Source organism: Manis pentadactyla, chromosome 8 (genome assembly GCF_030020395.1).
Source record: "Manis pentadactyla isolate mManPen7 chromosome 8, mManPen7.hap1, whole genome shotgun sequence".
In the NCBI taxonomy this organism is placed as follows: Eukaryota; Metazoa; Chordata; class Mammalia; order Pholidota; family Manidae; genus Manis; species Manis pentadactyla.
Window position 1 is genome coordinate 55,819,542 of NC_080026.1, and position 24,804 is coordinate 55,844,345.

Consider the following 24,804-nt stretch of genomic DNA (forward strand, 5'->3'; position numbering starts at 1 on the left):
AGTTCAGTGGGGTGCCTCAGAGGACTCCCTTGGCCCATGGCAACCATGACCCAAAGGGCACAGGCCCTTCGAGAGTGAAGGTTTTGTTCACTCCACCAGGCAAGGAACCCTGACCAACTGAAGTTCCTGCTGAAAACGAAGGGAACATGCAATTGGTAGAAGGAAAAGTAGCAACTTAATAAATACTATGGCTGTTAGGCTGGAAAATAGATATGGATGGGGTGGAAAGAGAATAAGGTCAGTAAAGCCCACTAGAAAGGACTCAGTTAACCAGGTAAAACTAGAAAGCCAGAAAACTCAGAGTTAATGAGTTAATCAGTTAAAGCTCAAAAGGTCAGGAGCAACTTGGCCTTGAATGTTTGAATATTCCCCAGATAAAGAGAAATATCTCAGCATAACCCGTATCTTCATTGTGTAAATTAGATCATTCCATTGTAAAATTTATTTTAGCCTGCTAAAAGACCCATCTATAAACAGCATAATAAAAACAAGAAGATTCCACCTTACAGCCAAAATTGCATTTTAAAAAATCCAGGCAGTTAAGAAGTAAGATTCTTAACATACTGTTTAGCAAACAAACAATAACTCAGCCCACCCTAGGGGCAAGGCAGGTGGTCTTAATTGATAAGCCCCCCACCTCCCCCAACCAGGGAAGCTGCTATTCTGGGAAGAAATCAGCAGTAAATTTCTTATGTTAATTTTGCAGAATTACCTAGGGGACTAATAAGAGAAGAGACTTAATGACTCATCAAAGTGAACATTCTGAGACCTCTTAACAAGTCCACACCCGTAGCCCTTTGAAAATCCTCAACCGCCTATAAAACACCAGACCCTAAACCCCTAGGGGCACCTCTTCTCTGAATTAGCACACACTCCCCTTTCTTTGGGTGTGCACCTTTTTGCTTAAAATAAACATCTCACCGTTAAACTTACAATGTTTTGTCTCTGTGCTTTTCCAGTTACTTTGCTTTTTCATTCTAATCCTCTGAATTTCAGCTCAAACCTTCACTCTCTCAGTCTTATTTCAAATGAGCAGGGAGGGGCTGCTGAGAGCTCAGATCTGGGCTTGCAAATTACCATTGCCTGGGTGCCCAGGATGGAACTGCAGTTTACAGTCATGCTCTTTAGTAGCCTTCCTGAAAGTCTCCTTTCTTTGCCTCTAGGGTGTTCGCAGAACATAGTCTCACTCCATCCAGTGCTCTGTGGCTCCCCCAAATCCTGGGGTAGTAGAGACTCAGTTCCCATGCCATGCAGATCCAAGCAGACACTGGACACAAGGTGATATTGGCTTAAGGAGTTAGCAGGGGATGTGCCTCATGCTAAGCAGCAGTTTAATGAACTTCCTTTATCATTCTGTTCCGTCATTCCCTGACACCCTTTAATAAATTCTTTCCTCACCTTGTACTCTGACTTCCCTGCATCTCTGAACAGACTTCCCCCCAACATGACCACACACCAACTCTCAAAAAGAGTGGTTATGAGCATTTCTTCCTCCCTTTAGTATGACTATATCTGCACATATATTAACAAAATTCTTTTCCCTTTCTCCCCTTTTTCATGTCCTTGTTATCTAACATGAGATATGTCAAAAGGAAAAATCTTATATCTCAGTATTCAAGTTACCAGATATCAAAAAGGGAGTGATAAGAGCATTAAACATTAACCAATAGTGGATAAACCACTATGGTTTAGGTGTCTCCTTTTGGAGGGAGGATTAGCATGTGTTCGGTTATATAAAAGATAGTTACATTTATTAGATGGAAGCACGATTTTGCTAATGTCCATTTGGAAGATATGTGTGGTTAAAGAAGTTGTGCATGGATGCCACTGAAAGGCAGCACAGTATGCCATCCCAGATGTAACTCCAAGGGGAAAATCCCAGAGTAAAGTACCTTTGAAACTGAAATCAGTTAAAGGAAGAAATAAAGTGGGAGAAGCCCATTTATTGCCTACAAGCAATCATCCACTTCTGCTCCCCATTGTTTCTCACCACCTGGCTGCAAAAAAGGGACCCACCAAACTTGTCAGATCCGGTTATACCCTTGCTCCCCCAACCCTTGTAATCACCTATTGATATGGAGATCGACTACTTCTTTCCACCCTTGGAAACACCTATTGATATGGAGATGCACAAGGCCAGAAGAGAAATTCTGGAAATATTGCAATTTTACCTACAGTGTCCCTTTCCCATCTCTACAAGGAAAGACAGTTAGTAAATGACTGTAAGTAACTCTAGACCCTTAGTAACCTGGAGACGGCATCAGAGGAATCTACATAACAAATATTACTAACTGGCTCTTACCTAACATTAGTTTCCCCATATATTTACCTTCCATTTGCCACGCCAAGGCACTCAAAGCCCTTTTCCTTTGTCTTGTCACTTCTCTACAAATTTATTGCTCTTTTGTTAAGGTGCTGTATAAGCCCCAGTTCTGAACATTCCTTTGAATTACTCATCCCCATACTCCCTTGTGTACATGTGATGTACATATTAATAAAATTTTATTTGTTTTTCTCTTGTTAATCTGTCTTTTGTCAGTTTAAATTTCAGGGCCCCGGGCAATGAGCATAAAATGAGCAGATAAGAAAGAAAAGTTTTCCTGCCCTATACCACACTGACAATGAATAAATTGTATGGGATTTTGCTGGGTCATCTTGGTTAGGGTTGGGAATGACTTTTCCTAGAATCCCCTTCCCTAAAGGTTTCTGGGTTAGAGAAGCAAAAAAAGGAACTTGCATGAGGTTGGTGAGAAGGAAAGGCAGCCATTCCTCTGAGAAGGTGACAGTAGTCAGAGACACTGATGGATAAATGCAGCAGGGTGTGGCAGATCCAAAAATCTCCTCTCCTGATTCCATGCCCAACTGGCTTCTTGACTACTGGTTCTATCCTCCCAACAGCTGTCATAGGGCCACCACCACGCATGGCAGTGACCCCACAGAGGTAGCAGCTACTCCTACACCCACGATGAGTTGCCCTTCTCTGTTTTACCTTGGCAGTCAGACATCTTTGGATCTTAGTCTTCTTGGGCTACTATAAAAAGTATCATAAATCATGTGACTTAAATAACAGGCATCTATTTCTCAAAGTTCTGGAGGCTGAGGTGTCCAAGATCAAGGTGCCAGAAGATTCAGTGTCCAGAGGGGGCCTATACCCTGGCTGGCTGTGTCCTTACATGGCACAGAGAGCTCTCTGGTTTCTTCTTATAAGGGAACCAATCTCATCATCAGTGCCCCCTCTTCATGACCTCATCTAAATCTAACTACTTCCAAAGGTGGTGGTTTCAGACAGCATCTTGCTGGGGGTTAGGGCTTCAATATATGAACTGGGTGTGTGTGGAGAGTTACAGACCTTTAGTGTGTAGTACTCAGTTTCTTGGAATTCTCTGAAAGTCTGATTATCATTTCATACTAGTGCTTCAGAAGGACCAATTAGTGAGAATTCCTCTCATTTCCTGACTCTGCCTTCCAGTCTTTCACTTCTCAGCTGCTTCCGTCTCTGTGTAATGTCTGATTCCCATAATCAACTTCATATTCTCACTACACTTACAGGGGCTCTGATTCTCAGCCAGCCCCTGAGTGAAGCAGGGCAGGAAGTCTGGCTATTTTCAGGATAGGTAGGAGGTCATTGAAGAGAGGAATGGGCAGTGTGGGGAAGTGGTAGGAAATGTGTTTGCATCCACTGTAGAGTGGGGTCAGACTAGATGGAACCTTGAAAAAAGCACTTAAAATCAGGTTTGTTGTGGGAGCCAAATCAGAAGCCATGACTGGTTGCTGAACAATGGAAATATTGAGAGGAAATCTAAATTTATGAACCAGTGGGTTTTGCACCCATAATAATCCATAATGGGAAAAAAATTTAGTTAAATGTGTGGTAAAAGATAGCTAAGCATAACAACAAAAATGATTGATTTTTTGGAAGAGAAACATCACGTATGCCTATGCCTAACCCAATGTGTTAAGTTGACATAGATATTATACATTTTATCCAAAGTTCTTACACCACCAGTAAGATGCAATATACTTTTTTTCCATATAGAATAGAAGAGCAAAGAAACATGAAACCAAACCTTGAAAAATGGGCAGATTTTTCTGGCCAGAAATGAAAGAATTGGATTTTTTTAGGACTAAGGGCCAAAAATAAGCACTTTCCATTTTTTAATAAATGACAAGCAATAAGCTGTGCCACAGATATGACACTATAACAGTGTTTCTCAAGTGTGATCACACAGTGTGTTCTGTGAGAATCTTGGGGGAAAAATTCTGTATTATTTTTTGTTGCCAGAAATATACAATGCACATTAGATGTTAGTATATAAAGGGCTCTGAGAGAGTGTGCAGTAGAAAACTTCTTAAATTTGTCTAACCCAGTGGGATTTTTTTAAGTTTTAAAATACCTATTGTATTCTACCCAATACTTAATCAAATGTCATTTACATATGAGGAACAGATGGACAATGCTGGCCCATGGTAAAACACTTATTATAGTAAATGTTTATTTTTATACATTTCTAGGCATCCTCAGACAAATGTATCACAACGAGGAAATATGGGTTTCTTTACTACATTTTACATAAAAGAGAACTTTGAATACATTCCTGAAGGTAGTAAATTCATCTGTCACTTAAAATATAGGCATGCAATTGTCACAAAGGCATAGTAAATGGTTTATAAAATATAATTCTACTTTATGTAACTGCTGATATATAGGGTATAGTATTTTCAAAGGGCTTTTTTTGAAACAATAGGCAATGATAAACAATACATAGTCAAGGTCCAACTTTAAAAAGCCATCACTACAAAACCTGGACATTCTCACGTGGCACAAATTTGCTTGGAAAAGTGCTGAAATATTAGATTTGGACTTGTGGGCTTTATTTACCCCTTTCTAGTATATTAGGAAATGATACACATGTGAATTTGCCAAAAGCAATCCCCGATTCTGGCAGTAATATGTTACTTCTATTACACAGTAAAGTGAATACCAGAATAACAAAGAAAAATTGTTCACTTAGAACAGCAGCAAATGAAAAGTGAATAAGGAAACCACTGTGGTCAAGACTCATGAGACCTCCATCATGTATCATATGGGAGCCTGGCCCATTTCTGACCCCCAGGCCAGAAATGTCAAATCTTTTTCCATCCATCTAATCCTCCCAGGTTCCTGCTAAAAACAAATACAGTAAGAGCTTGGAAAAGTTGCTTCCTGAATGGAAGCCTTGAATCAGAAGAGTAAGGAGTGGAATGTAGAAATTAAGAAGTGGTACAGAACACCCTTTAATTATAATTAACTACATTTTCATGTCTTGACAGTTAATGTAAAACACAGTCACTTGCAGAACTGGCTCAGATTACTTCAGTATCAGATGCATTTTTAGTCCTCTACATTAAGTGTTTGGAAGTTGTTTATGTTTATATGAAATGAAGCTATTAATACTTTTCTACATCAGGGTTTCTACCAGGAAGACCAAGACAAAAAATAAAATCCAGGAATGTGGTTTCCCCAAAATTGCTGTGTGAAAAGACTATACATAGTTGATTCTATACACATGAACAGATTTCTTTGCTATTGGAAATCCAAGTGGAATTAGGAATGAAGATATATAAGAAGGTTTCTAGAGGGGAAGAAGGATGCCCCAGAGTCTGCACTTAGTTTTCTACTCCTTCTGCTTCAGACATTCTTCTCCTGAACTGTCTGATGCCCTAAAGGTGGGAATTTGCAAAAAAAAAAAAAATGCAAGAGGAGGGGACTCTCTGTATGTCTTCATTCCGTGTATTAGTTTCTCTGACGGTCCCATCAAAAGCCATCTCAGTCAGTGTAGGCAGCCCTCTGGGATGCTAAGAACCTTGTTTGTAAAATACAGAAAAGTTAAGAGCCAGCCCCAGACAGATTGGGTGTGTGGGTTGCCCCTCTCCCTGGCTCTTATCAAACAACTATTGGTAAATTCCTTGGGAATTACCTATCATTTGTTTTTGATCATAACTACATGCAACTTCATTAAAGTACTGGAAGTAATCTTCCTTCATTTTCAGACCAAAGACCTTACTCTCTGGATTAATTGCATTTGCTATTAAATACTTAGCCAACAATTTCAGGAGAAGTGTGCAGATGGGTCTCAGTGCAGACTCCACTTTCTCCTCAGAGTCCTTGAGCAGCTACACCCTCTTTTTGAGGGTAGTGGCTTTCTGCTTGAGGCTTGAGAGAACCTTACAGTTTGAGCCAAAGCTTTGTGCACGAGGTCAGCTGGGTCACCTCCACAGTGGGCTGGGGGTGGGCTGGAGTGGCAAGAGGGAGGCACTGAGTGCCATGAGCACCATCCAGATGTGATGAGCCTGCCTCGAGAGCCTATCACTCTGATCAGTTTTTGGGTTTAGCAGAGAATCCTTCCCTCTCTGTCCCGGTGTTCTTAAAACACTTGAAAATTGTTTCATTAGTGTCTTCTAGGTAGTGAAAAGCCAAGCTGAGCAGGTAGAGGGTGGAATTACATGGTAAATATGCATGAGTAAGTATACAAACTTGTATATAAATTTTACTGAGGCCCTGTTGAAATGGGCTTAGGAGTGAAAATCCAATATATATGAGTATTTTGTGCACATAGTGCACATTGAATTTTGCATGCATATATACAGATATATACATACATCCATATACATAAGTACACATATATTACACACACACAGAAGGGCTCTCTGAGTCATGACCCAGGAAAGAAAATTTAAATTTTTCACAGAAAACATTACCTCAAAATAATTCTATAGCATAAAAGTGGAACAAAACATGTGGTATGATTCATAAGTCTCCTGAAAACAGTTCAAAGCAAAATGATTTAATTCTAAAAGCTGAAACATTGTAGAATGCTCTGGATATTCACTATTAATTGAGCAAATGCTATATGCAAAGCACTCTTCTAGGTGCTGTGATAGAGCAGTAAATAGGGCAGATAGAATCCTGCTGTCCGGGAACTTATATTGCAGTGGGAGGAGAGAGGAAACTAGCATGCCTACGATGTGTAGATGGTGATGAACCCAGGGTGGCCTTGACAGTCCCTCAGTTTGATTGAACTTTAAACAGGATTCGTCCTGACTAGGCACCCGACTTCCCTTTTCTTAGAGCATTTACTTTTGAGAACAGATACATTTTTTTCTTTGCCCCTTTGAGATGTAAATCTTTTGAAAAGACTCTTGCCTCTCTTACAATCAGGACTTTCTTCCCTTGGAGATGAAATCCAGGAAGAGAACACCCCTAAATCCCAATCCCAATGGGAGAGATAGAGCCTAACTTGGGCAAGTGCCCTGCTCCGAGTTGTAAAAGCAACTCCTGTCACACAGGTAGGAAGTGCACTTCTGTTTGGACAGCCAGTTAGCAGACACAGATGGCCTCTTATTTGCCCACCCCAGCTTTTAAAAGCTCCCCTGACCCTTTGTTTAAGAAGAGCTGAGCATCTGCTGTTGGCCTCTGTTCTCTCCCCTATCTTGGTTGTAGTATCAGAATAAAATGGATTCTGGTTGCTTATCTCATTGGGTGTGATTTTTTTTAACAAATGGAGGGTAATGGGTAAGGGAGTTTGTGAGGTCAGGGTATGCACTGTTTTATAAGAGGTGGTCAGAATAAAAGCCTCCGATATGTATGCTATTTGGACAGAGAACTGAATGATGCAAGGGGAGGCTATGTGGCTGTGCAGTAGACAAGTGTTTCATACAGAGGGAATAGTATGTATGGGTTGAGGTAGGAGTGTGTACAAGGTGCAGCATGAAGCCATCACAGAAGGACAGAGGTGGAGGACATAGAAGGTGGAAGATGGTGGCAGGGAGATGATAGATAGATGGGTAGATAGAGATAGGTTATTTTCCCAATTTCTTGGCTTCTGTAAAAATTTGATGAGGTAACACATATCGAGGCCTGAGCATGGTGCTGAGAATCTTCATTTCTGCCCCAAAACTCTCCACACCCCACGGGCCTCCACAGGGAGTTAGAGGACATGCATGGGTGCTGTCTGCCTGGATAGTGGCAGATGTTGGAGAGATGGCAAGGAGCCATTTCCTATACGGCCTTGCAAACCACTGAGAAGACTTTGCCTTATATTTTGAATGGGGTGAAAGGCTATCAGAGGAGGGCTTAGGATAGAGGAGTTAAGTGATCTGACTCATGCTTAAAGATAGCTGCTGTTTTGAGGAAAACAAAACAAAATGTTAAAAAGCAAGAGTGGGGTCAGGGAGGCCAGTAGGGAGCTGTTGCAATGATGTGGTTTCCGATGCGTGGTGGTGGTGAGACGTGCTAGGGCTCCGATACATCTGAAGGCTGAGACGAGGGGTGTGCTCCAGGCTGGGACGTGGAATGTAAGAGGAGAGGACTCAAGGACGGCGCCAAGGTGCTTGGCCCACCCCCGCAAAGGGACATCAGCAAGGTGGTGCCATCACAGAGAGGGCTGCCCCAGGGTCAGCTGCTGCCATACACATCATCTTCTGTCCTTTCAACAGTCCTCTATTGGATTATTATTTGTACTGTGAGATGAGGAAATAGAATTAAAGAGAGTATGAGTAATTTTCTCAAGATGTCACAGTAAATGGCTATCTGAATATGGGTTTCCCTTAAGTCAGAGCCCGGGACAAGAACTTGTGTGCAGGTGGTTTATTTAGGAAACAAATGAGACTGAGGAGCAGGAGCGAGATGGGGAGAGAGTGAGTGAGGGAGCAGGAGGTATGAGGGGTGTCTGGCCAGTGGGTTTCAGCCCTGGACAAGTTCACTATGGATTCAATGAGACTGAAAAATGGCAATGGAATTTTCTTGGGGTGAAAGGGTTATACCCAACTTTATTCCCACAGTGGCAGGTCAGTCACTAGAATCCTGTCCACGCAGAGCGAGTCTGCATGCAGAAAGTCAGCCTCTGCCTCTGGGCCTCTCCATCCCCGCATCCGTCTCATTCTCTGCCCTTGGCACTGCCACCCCTCCAGCCTCTGCTCCCCTGCAGCCGTGCAGCCCAGAGCACTGGGCAGAACTCTTTGTAAAGAGTCAATAACAACCTATTGCCCACGTGTGTGCCGTGGGCAAGCCGACCAGGGTCAGGTGAGAATCCTGGCCAGGGGAACCTTCATTTTCTCCACAGGGCAGATGAGGGAGGAAGAGTGAGAGAGAAGAGAGGGAGAGTGAGGGGAACTAAGGGGCAGTGAGGCAGGGAAAGGAGGTTGAGGGGAGAGTCAGGGGGGCAGTGAGTTGGGGGAGAGTGAGGGTGGAGTGAAGGAGAAAACAATGGGAGGGCAGATTACTAAGTTTGTGGGCAATAAAGGCTCTATTCTTCCAGGATTCTCTGAGGCCTCAGAATTATTATCTGGAAGAGGAAGCATTCACCCATCTGCTAGGTCCCTGTTTCCCACTAACTGAAGGTTGTACCTGCTGGGGGGGCATCTCCCTTCACCTCTGTACTTGGCTTGCATGTAGTTCTACAACTTCTTGTTGGTGCATCCCAGGGCAGAAAATGAAGATGCTCAGCACTATTCTGGGCCTTAATTATCATCTATCATCTATTTATTTATCTATCTATCTATCATCTATATCTATCTATCTATCATCTATCTATCTACCATCTATATCTATCATCTATCTATCTATCTATATCTATCTATCTATCTATCTATCTATCTCTGTCTATCTATCATCTGTCATCTATCTATCATCTATCTATCATCATCTATCTGCCTACCTACCTACCAGTCAACTGTGTGAAACTGAGACCCAATGAAATTAAGCAACAGTCACTCTCACCATCAGCTCCACCTTTCAAGCCTCCCTTTGGTTCCACACTGCTTCACAAGGGGGCAGAATGATGGGCTATAATAAATGAATCTGGCTGCTGACTTTAACCCACCACCAGGGAATTATACTTGCTTGTTTAGTGCCGATCCAACTTGCATGCTGGGAGCTGAGGGGAGCAGTGCAAAGCTGAGAGTCAAAATGGTATCCTGGAGAAATGGATGGAGAGAGCTCCTTTCTGGATCCCTCTTGAGTCGTCACCTGGCTACGTAACCCTTCACCTCTGGGTCTCAGTTTCCTCACCTCTAAAGGAGGGGCTTGGGCATGACCTGCATGATTCCTTCTGGCTCCAATATTCCATACTTCTGATGGGTTTGTAATCCTAAAAATACATTTTTATAGTGACAAAAAAGGAAACTCCCAGGGTTTAAACAAAAAATGACATTTTCTGTGTGGCTTGCTACAGTCCTGGTGAGATCCACACAGAATCATGTGAAGTATATCCTATTGTTTCTGCAAGTTCACCTTCTTGAAATCAAAGACTGTAATAGCTTCAGCTGCCTGGTTTGTGAAAGTAACAAAAGCAGTTGGGATGATGCCAGAATTTTAGAATACTGATTATAATCAGTATTTGGGTGCACACTTCTTTAGTTGGAGCCAACATTTTGATTTAAGTAAATGACTCAAACCTTCAGCCAGAAAACAAAAGCATAGAAAAATTTTCCCCTCCCTCTTCCGTCTCCCGTCTTACTCAGCTATTAATCTCTGTAATTATTTCTGTGATTTGAAACATTAATGTGTTATATCAGCAACTAGAGGTCAGGATGGCAAAACAGGATAATATTTTTACAAAGGTTATCAGGGAAAACTGCAGTGAGTTTACCCAATACAGCTTTTAGTATATTGGCATGATAATGATCATAATATATTATTTCCAGTTAGCACTGTAAGCCAAGACATTGTTATCAACTAGCAGATTAAATCTGTTTGGGCTGTTGAGTGTGAAATGCAAAACACTAAAAGTCTCAAGGAGTGTTAATTTCTCCAGTTTAATTTCTAAAGGACAGCTAGGACATTTACTTGACAGGAAAGATTGCTAAATTCAGTCAAGCAAGAAACAATTATGTATGTTTTAAAATGTAGAGGAAAGATAGATCAATTATCTCTTTGTTATTCCTCAAGGTTCTGCACTGAGTGCCACTCAGGATTCAGAAGTTAATTCTGATTGCATGAAGAGGGCATAGCCTATCCTTGTAATTGATGCCTTTGCTCCATTTCTTTCCCATCAAGATTTTGTCTGAAAACTTGCTCAACAGGGCAGCCTGTCAGGGCCAACATAAAATTGTAATTAACTGTCATGTATTGGTGGAAACCTGAAGGGAGACAAAAAAAAAAAAGGTATTTGGAGCGTTCAAAGGTAGGCAGTGTTATTCCCAGGATAAAGATGGAACGTAAAATGGTTTTTGGTCTCTGGGGCCAAAGAGCACTTTGGAGAAGAGTAGATGAGGGGCCTTCTCTGGAGCTGGCCTTAAAGAGTTGGGGGCAGAACCTAGACTTTCCTCTCAATTACTACCATATTAGAAAGAGGTCTTTTGGTAAAGGGTAAGATTTTGCTAAAGGTAAGTTATCTTTCCCTTTCTGGAGACGGATGGTGGAGATGGTGGCACAATAAGAATGTACTTAATACCACTGACTTGTACATTTAAAAATATTTAAAATGGCAAGTCTCATGTTATATATATTTTACCATAATATAAATTATTCCTTCCTCTTTCCTCTGTGCCTTTTCCTAAACAACAAAATAATGCAACTATATTGAAAATTGAGTTAATCTATTTGAAATGCAAGACATAGACACTTTTATCTATTTCAGCTTACAATGCACTGATCACTACAGAAAGCCTGGGTTTTATGTAGCTTAGCTTTTTTTAAATTGAGGACTAATTTCTCTTCCAATGTTATGCTCATGTTATTATAAAGATTAAAAATAATTCTTTTTTTTTTTTGAAAGGAAACTAAAGTGACCCATCTTGTTTCTTGAAAAGAAGAAAAGCCATTGAGAAACACTTTTCTAGTTCTAACTCTAAAGGAACCAGGTGTGGATTGTGGGGCTGAGCAAAATAAACAGAGGTTAATATCATGATATGACCATGAGCTATAGGGATGATTTCAGTGAGCTAATGTTTAAGTAATGGGTTAAATTGATGAAGATTCCAGAGAAATGCAGGAGGACCAAGGTTGTGTATGGATATGAGTTTTTGTAGATATTTTAAAAGTACAGACATATGTTAGTGTTTATAAGCATTGGTATAACATTACTTGCTTAGAAGAAAATAATTAAAATTTATTTGCTAATATCACAAATTTATTTCTATTTATTTTGTCAGTGGGAAACTTATAGTCCTTGGCAACTTGAAGAAATGCTTTCAGTAGCACTAGATAGAGAAAATAAATTGTTTCTTCTAATCCCTGGAGTCAATTGCCCCCACCCAGAGTCAAATTGTCTTTACAATGAGATCTGTGGTCTTATATTTTTGAGGTTGGATCAGAAATTTCTCTTATCTGGTCAGTGTACTTCCATCACCTGGAAACCTTGTCTTCTCTGTCCAGTTTATTGGGGATTGCCATGCTCTTCCAAGCTTTAATTCCCTAATGTGGACTGGCCCAGAAATGGATGCCTGTCCAATTTTGCCCACAGCTCACTGGCTCTCGGTGAGCAACTGAGTCAGGAATCCTTCTGAAGGATTAGGAGTGAGTCAGTTTTCTTAGGGAATGGGAGTCCAAGCCTGTGCTACTCACCACACAGCATACCAATCAGTTGAGAAACAGGTGTTGGGAAAGGAAAGCAAATTTATTCAGAAAACCAGCAGACCAAGAAAATGGTGGACTCATGTCTTAAAGCCCCATCTTAACGCAGGGTTGTTTGCAAACTCCTTTTATGCTCAGAAAAGGGGAGCGGGAGGAGGAGTGGCCAGGGAGTGACTGATGGTCGCAGACATCTGGGAGCCACCAGGGCTCTGATTTGAGCTGAAAAACTGTGTCCTTGGGTAACTGGCTCTTGTTGACCTAGGTCTGGTCACGATGTTCCTAAAAATCTGACAAGGCAATCATTATTTTCACACTTATTTATCTACCTCCTGGAGGAGGCAAGATCAAGTTTGTGGGCAAGGCTGCAGGTCTGAGCAGAAGCCCTTTTCCTTTTTTTCCTCCTTTTGGCCCAAAGGTTAAGGCAGCAAAGGAGGCAGATTCAGACAGCATGGAGCCAGAGATGCTAACTTTTTCTGTCTGATACTGGACAGGTGGTGGTGGTGGTGATGGAGGCAGGAAGCTGTATGCGTTTGAGACTATGTCTTGCTCCTTTGCAGAGGATAGAGCCAAGCCAAGAGAAGCCAGGAAAAGCAGAGACAATAAGTGGAGATACGGAAAGTGTCCTGGTGATCTGTGAGTCCCAAGTTCCATGAGACACCTGCCCAACTCCTCAGTGCCGAAAGGGTTCCTCTGGTGATATGAGATGACCCAGTTTCCTTCCATTACTTTATCCTTCCTTCTTGATCATACTTAGGCTGTTTTCACTTGATTTGCTTCTGAAACTTGCAGCTGGAACTCTTGGCTAATTCAAAGATGATCCCTCCTCAGATAGGTAAGTGAATTTTGGAATCAGGTTCCTTCCTCTCTTTTATACCATCATTGGTCATCTTTGGAAAATCTAAACATTCCTAATATGTATGTCCTTTGGCCAGATATCCAAACTCATGGTGTCATCTCTCATACTGAGAAAGCCTTATTGTCATGCAGCAAGCTGGGGTGGTGAAGCTCAGTCTCTTTTCAGTTTGGTTTCTAAGGATGGCAGCAAGAATTAAGCTTTGTAAAGTCAATTCCCACAAGAGGCAGAAAAGTAGCTTAATATTTTGAACCAATCACCCAGGCTCTGTTAACTCCTAACAGTTTTGGGGGGCAAGATTTAGGTAAAGACATTTTTGATAGCCCAAAATATTGAAAATATGCCAATTTTTAAGCAGCTAAAATTAGGAAACTCACTCCTGTGTATTTCTCAACCCCTGGCACTTTAAGGTGAATCCTCTTACAATAAGTAGTGTTTTTGACCCCAGAAAGAAAAGACCTCTTTTCGCATGAAAATAACAATTTCTGAGGATATTTTTCAGTCTGTAGAAAGGAAGTGATATGATGTAATGTCTGTTACATGGATTATAGAGAATGGACATAAAGACTGAACAACCGTCCAGGATCCTTAACACAAGTAGGATCTAGGGTCTCCCGGGGCTGCTCTTCAGGGAGCCTTCCCCGAGAGCCCCATTTTTGTCAATATTATGCATCATCTCAAGAACAGTTAGGACTCTTCAAGAATGGCAGTTCTTAGAGTCTTTAACCCAGTGACATACTTAACTGGAACAGACTGAACATAGGTAAGAAATAAAACACAATAAAAATTTTAAAAACAAAAAACTTTTGCTAAGAGTACATGGGAGCAACAACATCTCAACGTGTGTACAGTTATACAGATTTCTTCTCATAAAAGCCACTGTAGGAGGGGTTCTTTCCTCAGAATCTTCTATGCTTTGTGATATCGCCTGGGTACACTGCCACCTTGCTCAGATGGAGATCTGGACCTGTCAGCAGGCAGGCTGAAATGAAGCATACATGTTGGGAGCGAGAAATGTGCCAGCACAAGGATCTCTATCGGAAAGTGGCTGATAAAGGGAATCAGGTCTCCTTCCTTTGGGATTTGGAATCTGAGACCCAAGGGAGGAGAGCAGTTTAGAATAGGAAAGCTGAAGCATGAGTGTCTTCAGGACAACGAGGGGAGGGCCCACAGGACCCGGCTGGGCCACGGGAATGGTGGAGGGACTCTGGTCAGGAGCAGGGTTGCGGGCTCCGGGATCCTGCTCTGTCTTTAATGATTCTCCTATTCTGCCCAACATCAGGTATCCTGACTTACGAGAAGGTTTCTTTCCCTGAGTATTCATATATTATGTCTGTATTACTTTAAGGTATCTTGAACAAATCTATTCCTTAGAGTCTGATAGGGGCTGGCCAATAAACTAAGCCATGTGATTTATAACCAACTACTTCCTAGCATACTTCTAGAGGGAGATAAGAGAAAAAAAATCAGTAAAATCTTATCTTTAATAAAAATTAACAATAAATAGCCAATATGTATGTAATATATATATATATATATATATATATACACATACACGGTATATATGCACTATGCCAGAAACTACTATAAAGATATAAATTTATTTAATCCTGATAACATAGCCCTATGAAGAAGGTACTATTATTAACCTAATTTCACATATGAGAAAACTGGCCGCAGACAGGGTAAGTAACTTATACAGGGTCATACAGCTGGCCAATGGTAGAGATGAGACATGGCCACAGGCAGTCTGGCCTCAGGGCACTTGCCCTTAACTGCTGTATATCACCTTTATACATTTCTGTAGCTCTTTGAATTTATTAAAAGACTTGATAATCTGAGTGTACTATAAACCATACATTTTGACCTTGAGTAAATTACTTAGTCAATCTTTTTGCTGCATTTAGCAAAACTATAAAGTATTAAAGGGTATTTTCCTTGTCACCTTAACATGGTTCTTGTGTAAATAGAGTGAGATCATAGATGCCAAGACCAAAGAAAGCACCAAATAAGCACGAGACAGTATGGCAGCTGTGCTTGTAAAAGCCACCCTACACAGAAAAGCTTGTCTGCAAGACGCAAATCAGATTGTAATGAAAAACCCATTTAGTGCAAGCCTTCTTTGGCAGCACAACCCAACTGAGAAAAACTGTTCAACGGATGAAAGAAAAATAATTTGTTTCAAGTTTCTGAAGTACTCATGCATGGAGGATTGGCAGATCAAAGATTTGGATATTTATTGGTGAAAGGAATATTGGTGATTAAATGAAAATGAAAATTAATGTCTATTATGCACCTTCCTACCCTTTTAAGGATGAGTCAGATGAGTCTGATCTTTACTTAGCACGTTTTGATCTCTAAATAAAGCACTTAGCACATTTTACTGTAAGTACTCATATGCCATATGCCTCTATCTTGAGTCTTAGAGGCTAACTTGAGGGAGGAAAACAGAATGTACACAGTGATTGCAGTGTGGTTTACCCTGTCTGACAGAATGGAGTTGGCGATGAAAAGAGAAAGGAAGTTATATTTCTTGCATACCTGGAATGGTGGCCGAAATTTGAGTCTACCGCACATGGTAAACACCATGGTATTTCTAGAAATACTCAGGCATCATCTGAGCCACAGATTAAAGGACTTGAGTTAGGGTCACGTCACTTAGGTTCTGACTCTCCAGGGACACAGTGTGTAGCAGGGAGAAGACATTCAAAACTTACAGCCAGTGTGGGGAAGCATTAGGAAATCCAGAACTGCCTGAACTGTGGGAAAGGGATGCCTGGCTGGTCTTCCTGTGCTAATTTCTTCTGCTTTCACCTTTGTGGGCTGGAAGAAGCTGGAATCTTGTTAGTTCCTTGGGAAATACTCTGTCCTCTTTGCTCCAAGAACTCCAGGACTACCTGGAGCTTCTATCTTCATTCCTCCATTCTGGGAAGAATTGGCACAAGCCAGGAAAAAAACTGTTATGTACCCAATGTCCATTCTCCCTCATTTCTTTTTAACAGAAGACTAATTAATTTGAGAAAACAGGGTATCCAGCTATAACACTATTATTTCTTAGGCCTTCACATCCAGTTCCCTACGTAGGAGTGGCTAATGAAATATGGGTAGAAAAGTCTGTGGGTGGAGTTTGTGGAAAAGTCCTCAAAGGCAATTGAGTTACCTGGGAGGTTTTTCTCTCCTTGCTTGGAATGCAAAGATGATGTCTGGAATGTCAGCAGCCATCATGTGACTACAGGGCAAACTTGAGTAGAAGCCAAGGACTAAGGATGGTGGAACAAAGATGAAAGCAGCGTTAGCCCCAGATGGCACCATAGAGCTGTCCTAACAACCCCATACTGCCTATCACTTCTTTTTTTCCCATGAAAGAATAAGCTCCTATTCATTGAGTCACTTACCTTGGTTTCCATTTCTTGCAGGAAAACAGAGGGCCTTTTCTTTTATTCTACCAAAGGGCTAGGTGAAGGCATACTGAATGAAACTGGGGATTAGCATTAAAAAATAATTACATAATTAATGAGAGAATTGCTCTGCTGGACATCAGACATCCCTAAAGTCTAATAGCCATGCTTCTAACTCCCTTTCTGTCACAAGTTGCCAGGATCTATTACTATTCAGAAAGGCCCCTTTCTTTCATTTCCTCCCTTCCTTCTCTATCTGGCCCTCATGAATAGAAATGAACTGAAAAATATCAATATACACATAATTGTCTGCAGAAATCCATCCAAGCTCTTATTGGGTCATTTACATAATTTTTCATCATTAATCAGGAAACCTCTATTCAAGTTAGGACATTTGGATTTGGATTAATTGGGATTTCTCCCTGGAAAGTGATTCAACACGTGATTCACTAATCAGTGACCAGGATGGCTCAGCCAAGGCATCCTTCTCAGAGCAAACACCCAACCTTAGAAAACTCCATTTTCACCCTTCTCTGGAAGCAAATGTAGGTAATTTAAAAGTTTCGTTTTCTTCTAGCTGTCCAAGCTTCAGAAATAATGAAGTATAGTCTTAAACAAATATCCTAATTTGTTTTAACTGGGAAAAGAATGAAAAATGGGAATACCTGTGTGCATTGATCAAAAAATACTAATTTAAAATGATAAAACATCACTTTAATAAATTTTGTGAGGATTATGAAATGAAAATGGAAAAACAACTTTATTGTTGCTGTTGGGAGTACGCCCTGACTATCACTTCCCTACAGCACAAAAAATCATCTACAGCGTCATCTCCCACAGGTGTTTTATTTAATGAACTCTTCTTATTCCTTTCTCTTATAAAGTGTAGTTTCTTCATAAAACACTTGCACATTGATTGTAGCCATGGTCTAAGAGGAAGTAAAGAAGAGGATGACACATGTCATTAATTTCAACACTCAAAGGGAGCACATTGTTTATACACTAAGGAAATTAAAAGCAATCATTAAAAATAACACTGAACTTGACTCATCCCTGAAATCTGTCTGCATCACATTGGAACAATAAACATAAAATCTGTTAATGACAATAACAGGGTAAGAAAAAAAAGACCTACATTTTTCTTTCTAATTTGCTTCGAATACAGAAGAGTAGTATGACAAGAAAAGAGAACACTGGCAAAAAAATATCTATTGGCCAGCTTTCCTTTTGAATGATCTTCAAATTTCAGGTGCTGTTACAACTTCATTTAAAATTAATCATAACCATTAAATACCTCTAAAGGCAGGAAATTACCTCAGTTTGGCCAAAACTACTATGGAGAAAGGAAAGAAACAAATGTTTGCTTTGTTTTGTTTGTGGACCAGGCCTTTCACCTTGGTTACTACCCTTAATTTTTACAACAAATCTGTGAAGGAGACACTGATCATTATCATACATATGAGGAAAATGAAGGTCAGTTAGAGAATTTAACAAGTTCATATAGTTGAGAAGGGGAGGAGGTTGGGTTTAGAACTGTGTTTTTCAGGCTCTGTAGCTCTCTCCACCACCAAATGGTTTAGCGTTTCTAACCCTGAAGGGAAGGTAATATGTAAAACCAAATTTACAAGCTGACATCTTGTTAGTTTGCAAGTTGGCCCCTGTATATGGAGGGTGAGGAAAGACTGAAAAAAGAGGCAGACCACTTCAGACAGGTACGTGGCAGTTTTAATAAGCAAAAGAACTTGCATACAAAACTCGTCTTAGGCAGCTGCAAGACAATAGGTGTCCACACTTGCCCACCAGAATCTTGAGAGTTTATAAAGATGCCTTAACTAGGTTCAGTCACGTTTTCAGTCTAGATGTTCTCAGCAACATCTTACTCTCTCAAGGCTACATTCTTGAAACAGCTCCAGCTATGGAAACATTGGGTGGAATGTACCTCCAAAGACAGGGATGGAATAAGGTGTCTCCACTTGTCTGGTTCCAGCTTTGGGGTCAACCAGTGACCATGTCCCCTCAGTGACCTCCTCCAATAAACATATTTAACCAAATATTATGCTAATACAAATGCATAATCCAAGAAATTAGAGGCAAAACCAGAACATTTAGGAAGTTTTCCTTCCTGAAGGTAACTGAGCAGTTGATTCTAAGTGGAGCCCAGGCTTCCAGAATAAAACATAAGGCACACTGACCTCCTCCATCAGCTAGAGACAGAAAGAAAACAATTCCTCACACAAGAGAGAAGCAGAGAAGTTCATGGAAAAGAGGTTGTAACTTCCAAAAATGAGTTCCCATGTATATATAAAGAAATTTATTATAAGGAACTGGCTCATACAATTTTGAAGGCTGACAAGTCCCATGATCTCCAGGGTGAGACAGCCAGCTGGAGAGCAAGAAGGGCCAATGAGGTAGGTTCCAGTCCAAACCAGGAGACTTAAAGACTAGGAATCAATGATGTAGTTAAAGTACAAATGTTAGCAAAGAGATTCAGAAAAAGCTGATGTTTCAGGCCAGTCCAAATGCAGGAAGAACCCAAAGTCTTTACTTGAAGACAGTCAGGCAGGAGGAATTCTCCCACATTTGGGGGAAAGTCAACATTTATGCTTATTTAGGCCTTCAACTGATTGGATGAGGCCCACCCATGTTAGAAGAGCCCTGCCTCTTTATCTAGTTAAATGTCAAACTCATTGAAAAACACCCACACAAATACAGTTAGGATAATGTTTAACCAAATATCTGGACACCCTTTGGCCCAGTCAAGTTGAAATAAAATGAACCATCACCCCATGCATTTAAATTTAGGGTGAGGTGGAATAATACTGATAAGAAACAAGAAGTTCAGGCTGAGTTTCTCTCTACTAATTACCAGGCACAAATTTTAGCCAATTTATTTTCTAGTGAGAACATTAAAGTGCAAGTTTGAAATAAGAGTATATACAAAAATGATTTACAAAGCTATAGAAAACTAAAAAAGAAGATTCTACTATTATAATCAGGATGGTGGTAGTCTGGCCATATCAAGTTGTATTGAGATTGGACAATTAGCAATTTTATACCCTTGGGTGTAATAACAACCTCATTGTGGCTGCTGAAGGAGACCATGTTTTGCAGAGGACATTAAATTACTTTCGGGGTGTCCCCTCAAGGCATCCCATGCACATCACTGAAGGGTGAAAAGCAGAGAGGAGTAATTGTTTTGCTTCTGTGATGTATTCCACTTCTTGAGTGAAGAGCAGAGCAGGCAGTGGAGCTGAGAAGAGGAAGGAATGATTACAGCAAGATTCCTTGGCTCCCAGATCATTTTTAGAGGTAGAGAAAATAGAAATTCCATTTATAGGAGGCAGCATGTGACACTTGGACTGTGGAAATGCAGAGTCCAGCCAATAGCGCTTTGGTGCTGTGGAATTTTCTTGTAGTTCTTTCATGTGTCCAATGCGCTGAAGATAAATGTGAGCTTAATCATTTTTTGGTTATTATCAGGATAGATGCTTTCTGATATGTACTGAGTTTTTTACATCTAACTCTGAAATTAGATCTAATTTCAGCAGACACTTTCTCCCTTTAAAGGGAGAAATTCGTTAACGCTGCTTCTGTCTAGGGAAAAATAAATCAGGCTATTAAAATATATGTCTTTAGAGAGTCAAGTTGAAAGTAGACTCCATTTGTTAAGTGTAAATAATACATTCTATCAAGTCTAAAAATTCAGGAATTCTTTTAGATGCCTTTATTTTAACATTCACCTTGGGTTTTATTTTAAGTTTCCTATTTGGCCAAGATGGCTGGCTTTAATCTCAATAGATATGATTTCTAAACTGAGTTTTAAGTTTCAAGGGACTTATGTTTCTCCAGGTATGGCTACATTTTGGAGGTAGCTTTGAGGAGGGGAAGGAGGAGATAGATTTGGTCTTTGATAACTTTTGGCTAATCAGGTGTCAGCTGAGATGACCATCTTTTTGTCCAAGACCTATATCCCTTTCCCTGAAGCAGCTGCCTCTTTCTCTTCTCAGACACTTCTGGGCACTTAGGAAATCTATGTTGTCTGTTTTCAAGAGAAGTCACAAAAATCTTCCAAATTAGCTAAACTGTCTTGCCTAGAGAGTCCATATGGCCATTTATTTTTGGAACCTTGCCCACTCTTGGGTTCTATCTGCAAAATAGACCTAGTTCACCTTTGTTTTTTGACATGACAAGCCTACTTAAGAGATATTTTTAAACTTTTTTATCTGGAAGTAATTTATACTTCCAGAAAAATTTGCAAGTAAAAAGTACCCTGTATACTCTTAATTTCACTAATTTTTAACATCTTACCACACTTTTTCATTCTCCCTCTATAAAAACATATGTTTATTTTTTCAACCATTTGAGAGTAGGATACATAGATTGTATTACTTTACCCCATAATTTCAGTGTCTGTTTCCTAAGGATAAGAATATTCTTTTATATATCCAATAGTGGTGTTATTATCTGGAGGCTCATGATTTCCACATGGCCCTTAGTGAAGACATTAATTCTGAGCATTTGGTTAAGATTTTGTCTCATTTCTCCACTACATAACTATTATTTTTCCTTCTATAATTCATAAGTATGTTCTGAGGAAATATTTAAGATTGTAAAACATTCTGTTTCTTATCAAAATTACCCCCTTTGCCACCTCTTAATGATGCTTGCTTAAACCAGTTTTGACCATGACAGCTGCAAATGGTGATCTTCTGATTTATCATTCCTTTTATAAGTTGATATGCTAGAGTAAGGAAGATCTTTCCCTTTTCATCTGTCATCTACATATCTATCAATCATATCAACCTATCTTTCTATCTCCATCATCATCATCATCTATCATTTACCTCATCAATCATTTATCTCTCTTATCAGTATAGACTCATGGATCTTTATTTTATGTAATGAATTATAAGCTCTTGATGTCCTCATTTGTTTTGATGACAAATTGCCCCATGTTTGGCCAATGAGAGACCCAAGCTTGCATCTGTGCCTTTTTGACATGCTTCTTTCCCATTTGACACTTTCTTAAGTTGTGCCACAAGATGTTGCATTCTTACTGTACACACTTCTCGCACCAGCCCTATAATCAGGATGCTGATTCTTCCCATTAGAAATGATATTTTGAAATAAGTTTCTGGGCCCTAAGTGTGCTCTTTGCTGTTTTTTTCATAGGACAGAGTTAGAAACACACACACACATACACATGGAATTGTGAATACTATAGCGTGTTCTTGCTTGCCTGATCCCACCCCATAATTGTAGCTCTTTTTCTTGTACAGTGAGACCTTGACTACCATCAACATCAATATATTTATTACTCAACCCTAAAATACAAAACAGCTTCAGAACTGTCATTCCTATACTACTTCACGTATTGACAAACCAATCAAGATTTGTCTGCAGCTCTATACCTCTCATTATAGTTGGGTAGCAAGAGTCAAAGTACAGTATTCAAAAGTTACTTGGACTGGATCTATTGTTTTTCCACCAGTGTAATTATTTATTCATTTGAAATAATGCATGGGTTCCACCCATTATTGTTGTTTTAGTGCTATTTTTTAATACATTGAACATGAATAGGATTCAAGAAAGCAAAACTACACAAAACATACTGAGACAAGGATCTCTCCCTTTTGCATACTTCATAATTCTTTTTCTGTATTTTCAATCCCTTAGAGTTAAACCAATTTCATACTTTCAGGTTTATTCTATTTGGGTTTCTTCTTGAAAATTGACAAACTGGGTATGCTTGCTTATTTCCCCATTGATTTTAATATACTTATTAAAATCTTATGAGTCATACTTAGGAAGAGTCCCTAGCAAAAAGCTCTTTGCTCTTGTTATGTTGGTGATAACTGGTGTATTCTGGAAATCATTTGTATCATTTTTTTAATAGCTTCACAGTGTTACAACCCTTCTATTTTCCCATTTAGTTAGTTTCTAATATTTTGTAATAAAAACACTCCAGTGAATGAACTTCTGCACAAGTACTCTTGTGTTGTTGGAGGTACAATTTCAGCATAGATTCTTAGAAGAGAACCAAATCTCTTTGGGGAAATGCCTGACTCGGGGCTTGGAGAGGGTAAGTTTAAAATAATTTGAATACCTTGTAACAAAAGGTAAAAATATGCCCTGAAAGTGATGGAGACATTTTGAAAAGGTCCAGGAGCAAGTTTGAATGAGTTCCCACTGGCCAAATCAGGAACAATTTGAACATCAAAATAAATTAGGGGAAATGTCAATGTAGTTTAGTTCAATATTGACAAATTGACTTTCATTGAGGTTGTGTTGCTTGGTTGGTCCATTCAGCAGCACCTGGAAATGCCTAGCTCTTCAGCTGGGCAGTAGAGGATATTGTCAAGATTTTGAATTTTTGCTCATCTGATGATGAAAAACAATTATCTCGGTGTAGATATAATTTTTGTTTCTCTTACTATGAATGAGCTGGACACATTTTCACATATCCCAGAGCCAACTTTTTACATAGTTTTTATTACTAGTTCAAGTCTGATTCCCATTTTTCTCTAGAATTTGTGGTCTACATTTTCTTACTTTTTAAATGTCCTTATGTGTGTAGTAGGGATATTTGTCATTTATATGTCTTACACGTTGCAAATGTTTTCTTCCAATCTCTCATTTGTCTTTTGATCATGCTTATATTTTTTTCCCCAAAATAAAGTATTTAAAACCTTTTTCTATAGTCAGTTAACCAATCTTTACTTTTTATTTTTTGTATCTGGACCTTCTGTTAAAATCAGAAAAACCTTCCCCTACTCTCATGTTATAGAGAAATTCACTTATTTTCTTCTAACACTTTTGTGCTTGCATTTTTTATATTTAGGTTGCTGAGTCTTTGGGGACTTAATGAGAGATTTCTTTGTTCTCTACTGCTTTTCACTGGTTTGGTTCACATTCCTCTTCCATTTTGCTTCCTAACATTCTCAATTCTTGGTGGCAGTCTTCATTTTCCTTTTAACCTAGCATGTTTTTAGTTTCCTTTTTGTGCTGCGGATGAACCTAGTTTATGGAAAAAGCTTCCGATATTTACCTTCCCCATTTTTCTGTTAAGACCTAGAGCAGAGCAGTTGACATAAACTAACAGAAACTTGTGAGTTACATATGTATTTTAATTTTTTTTACTAGCAACAGCTTAAAAAGTCAAAAGAAGTAGACAAAATTAATTTTAATAATATGTTTAATTAAATTAACATAGCCAATGATTATAGTTTACTACAGAATATTTTGTGTATTACAGGGATCCATATATGGCTGCTCTGGGACAAAAACTTACACCTGCGTAACCAGCCCACTGGCTCAGGCAGTGGAGACAGGCACAGCAGCCGGGAGGTGGGGAACAGCTCCTTCCTCCTCCCAGGCACAAGTACTGCTCCCCTGCAACCCCCGACATTGCTTCAGGGACTGAGCAGCTCCAGAGACTACTGCTTCTGGACACTAGAGGGCGCCATATGCAAACATGAAATGCTGAAGGAAACTTGTCCAGAGTAAAATGATTAATACAACTCCCGAGAAAGTTTTAAATAATATGGACCTTGTGACTCTTCCTGAAAAAGAGTTCAAAATAGAAATCATCAACATTCTAATGGAGGTACAGAGAGACATCCAAGAACTCAGGAATGAATTCAGGTCGGAGATCCAATCATTGAAGAGCACGATGGAGGGTATTAAAAGCAGGTAGGATACAGCGGAGGAGACAATAAATGAAATAGAAACTAGAGAAGAAGAATACAGAGAAGCGGAGGCACAGAGAGAAAAAAGGAACTTTAAAGATGAAAGAATATTGAGAGAACTGTGTGACCAACCAAGCGGAACAATATTCGCATTATAGGGATACCAGAAGAAGAAGAGAGAGAGAAAGGGATAGAAAGTATCTTTGAGGTGGTAGTTGCTGAAAACATCCCCAATCTGGGGAAGGAGATAGTCTCTCAGGCCATGGAGGTACACAGATCTCCCAACACAAGGGACCCAAGGAAGACAACACC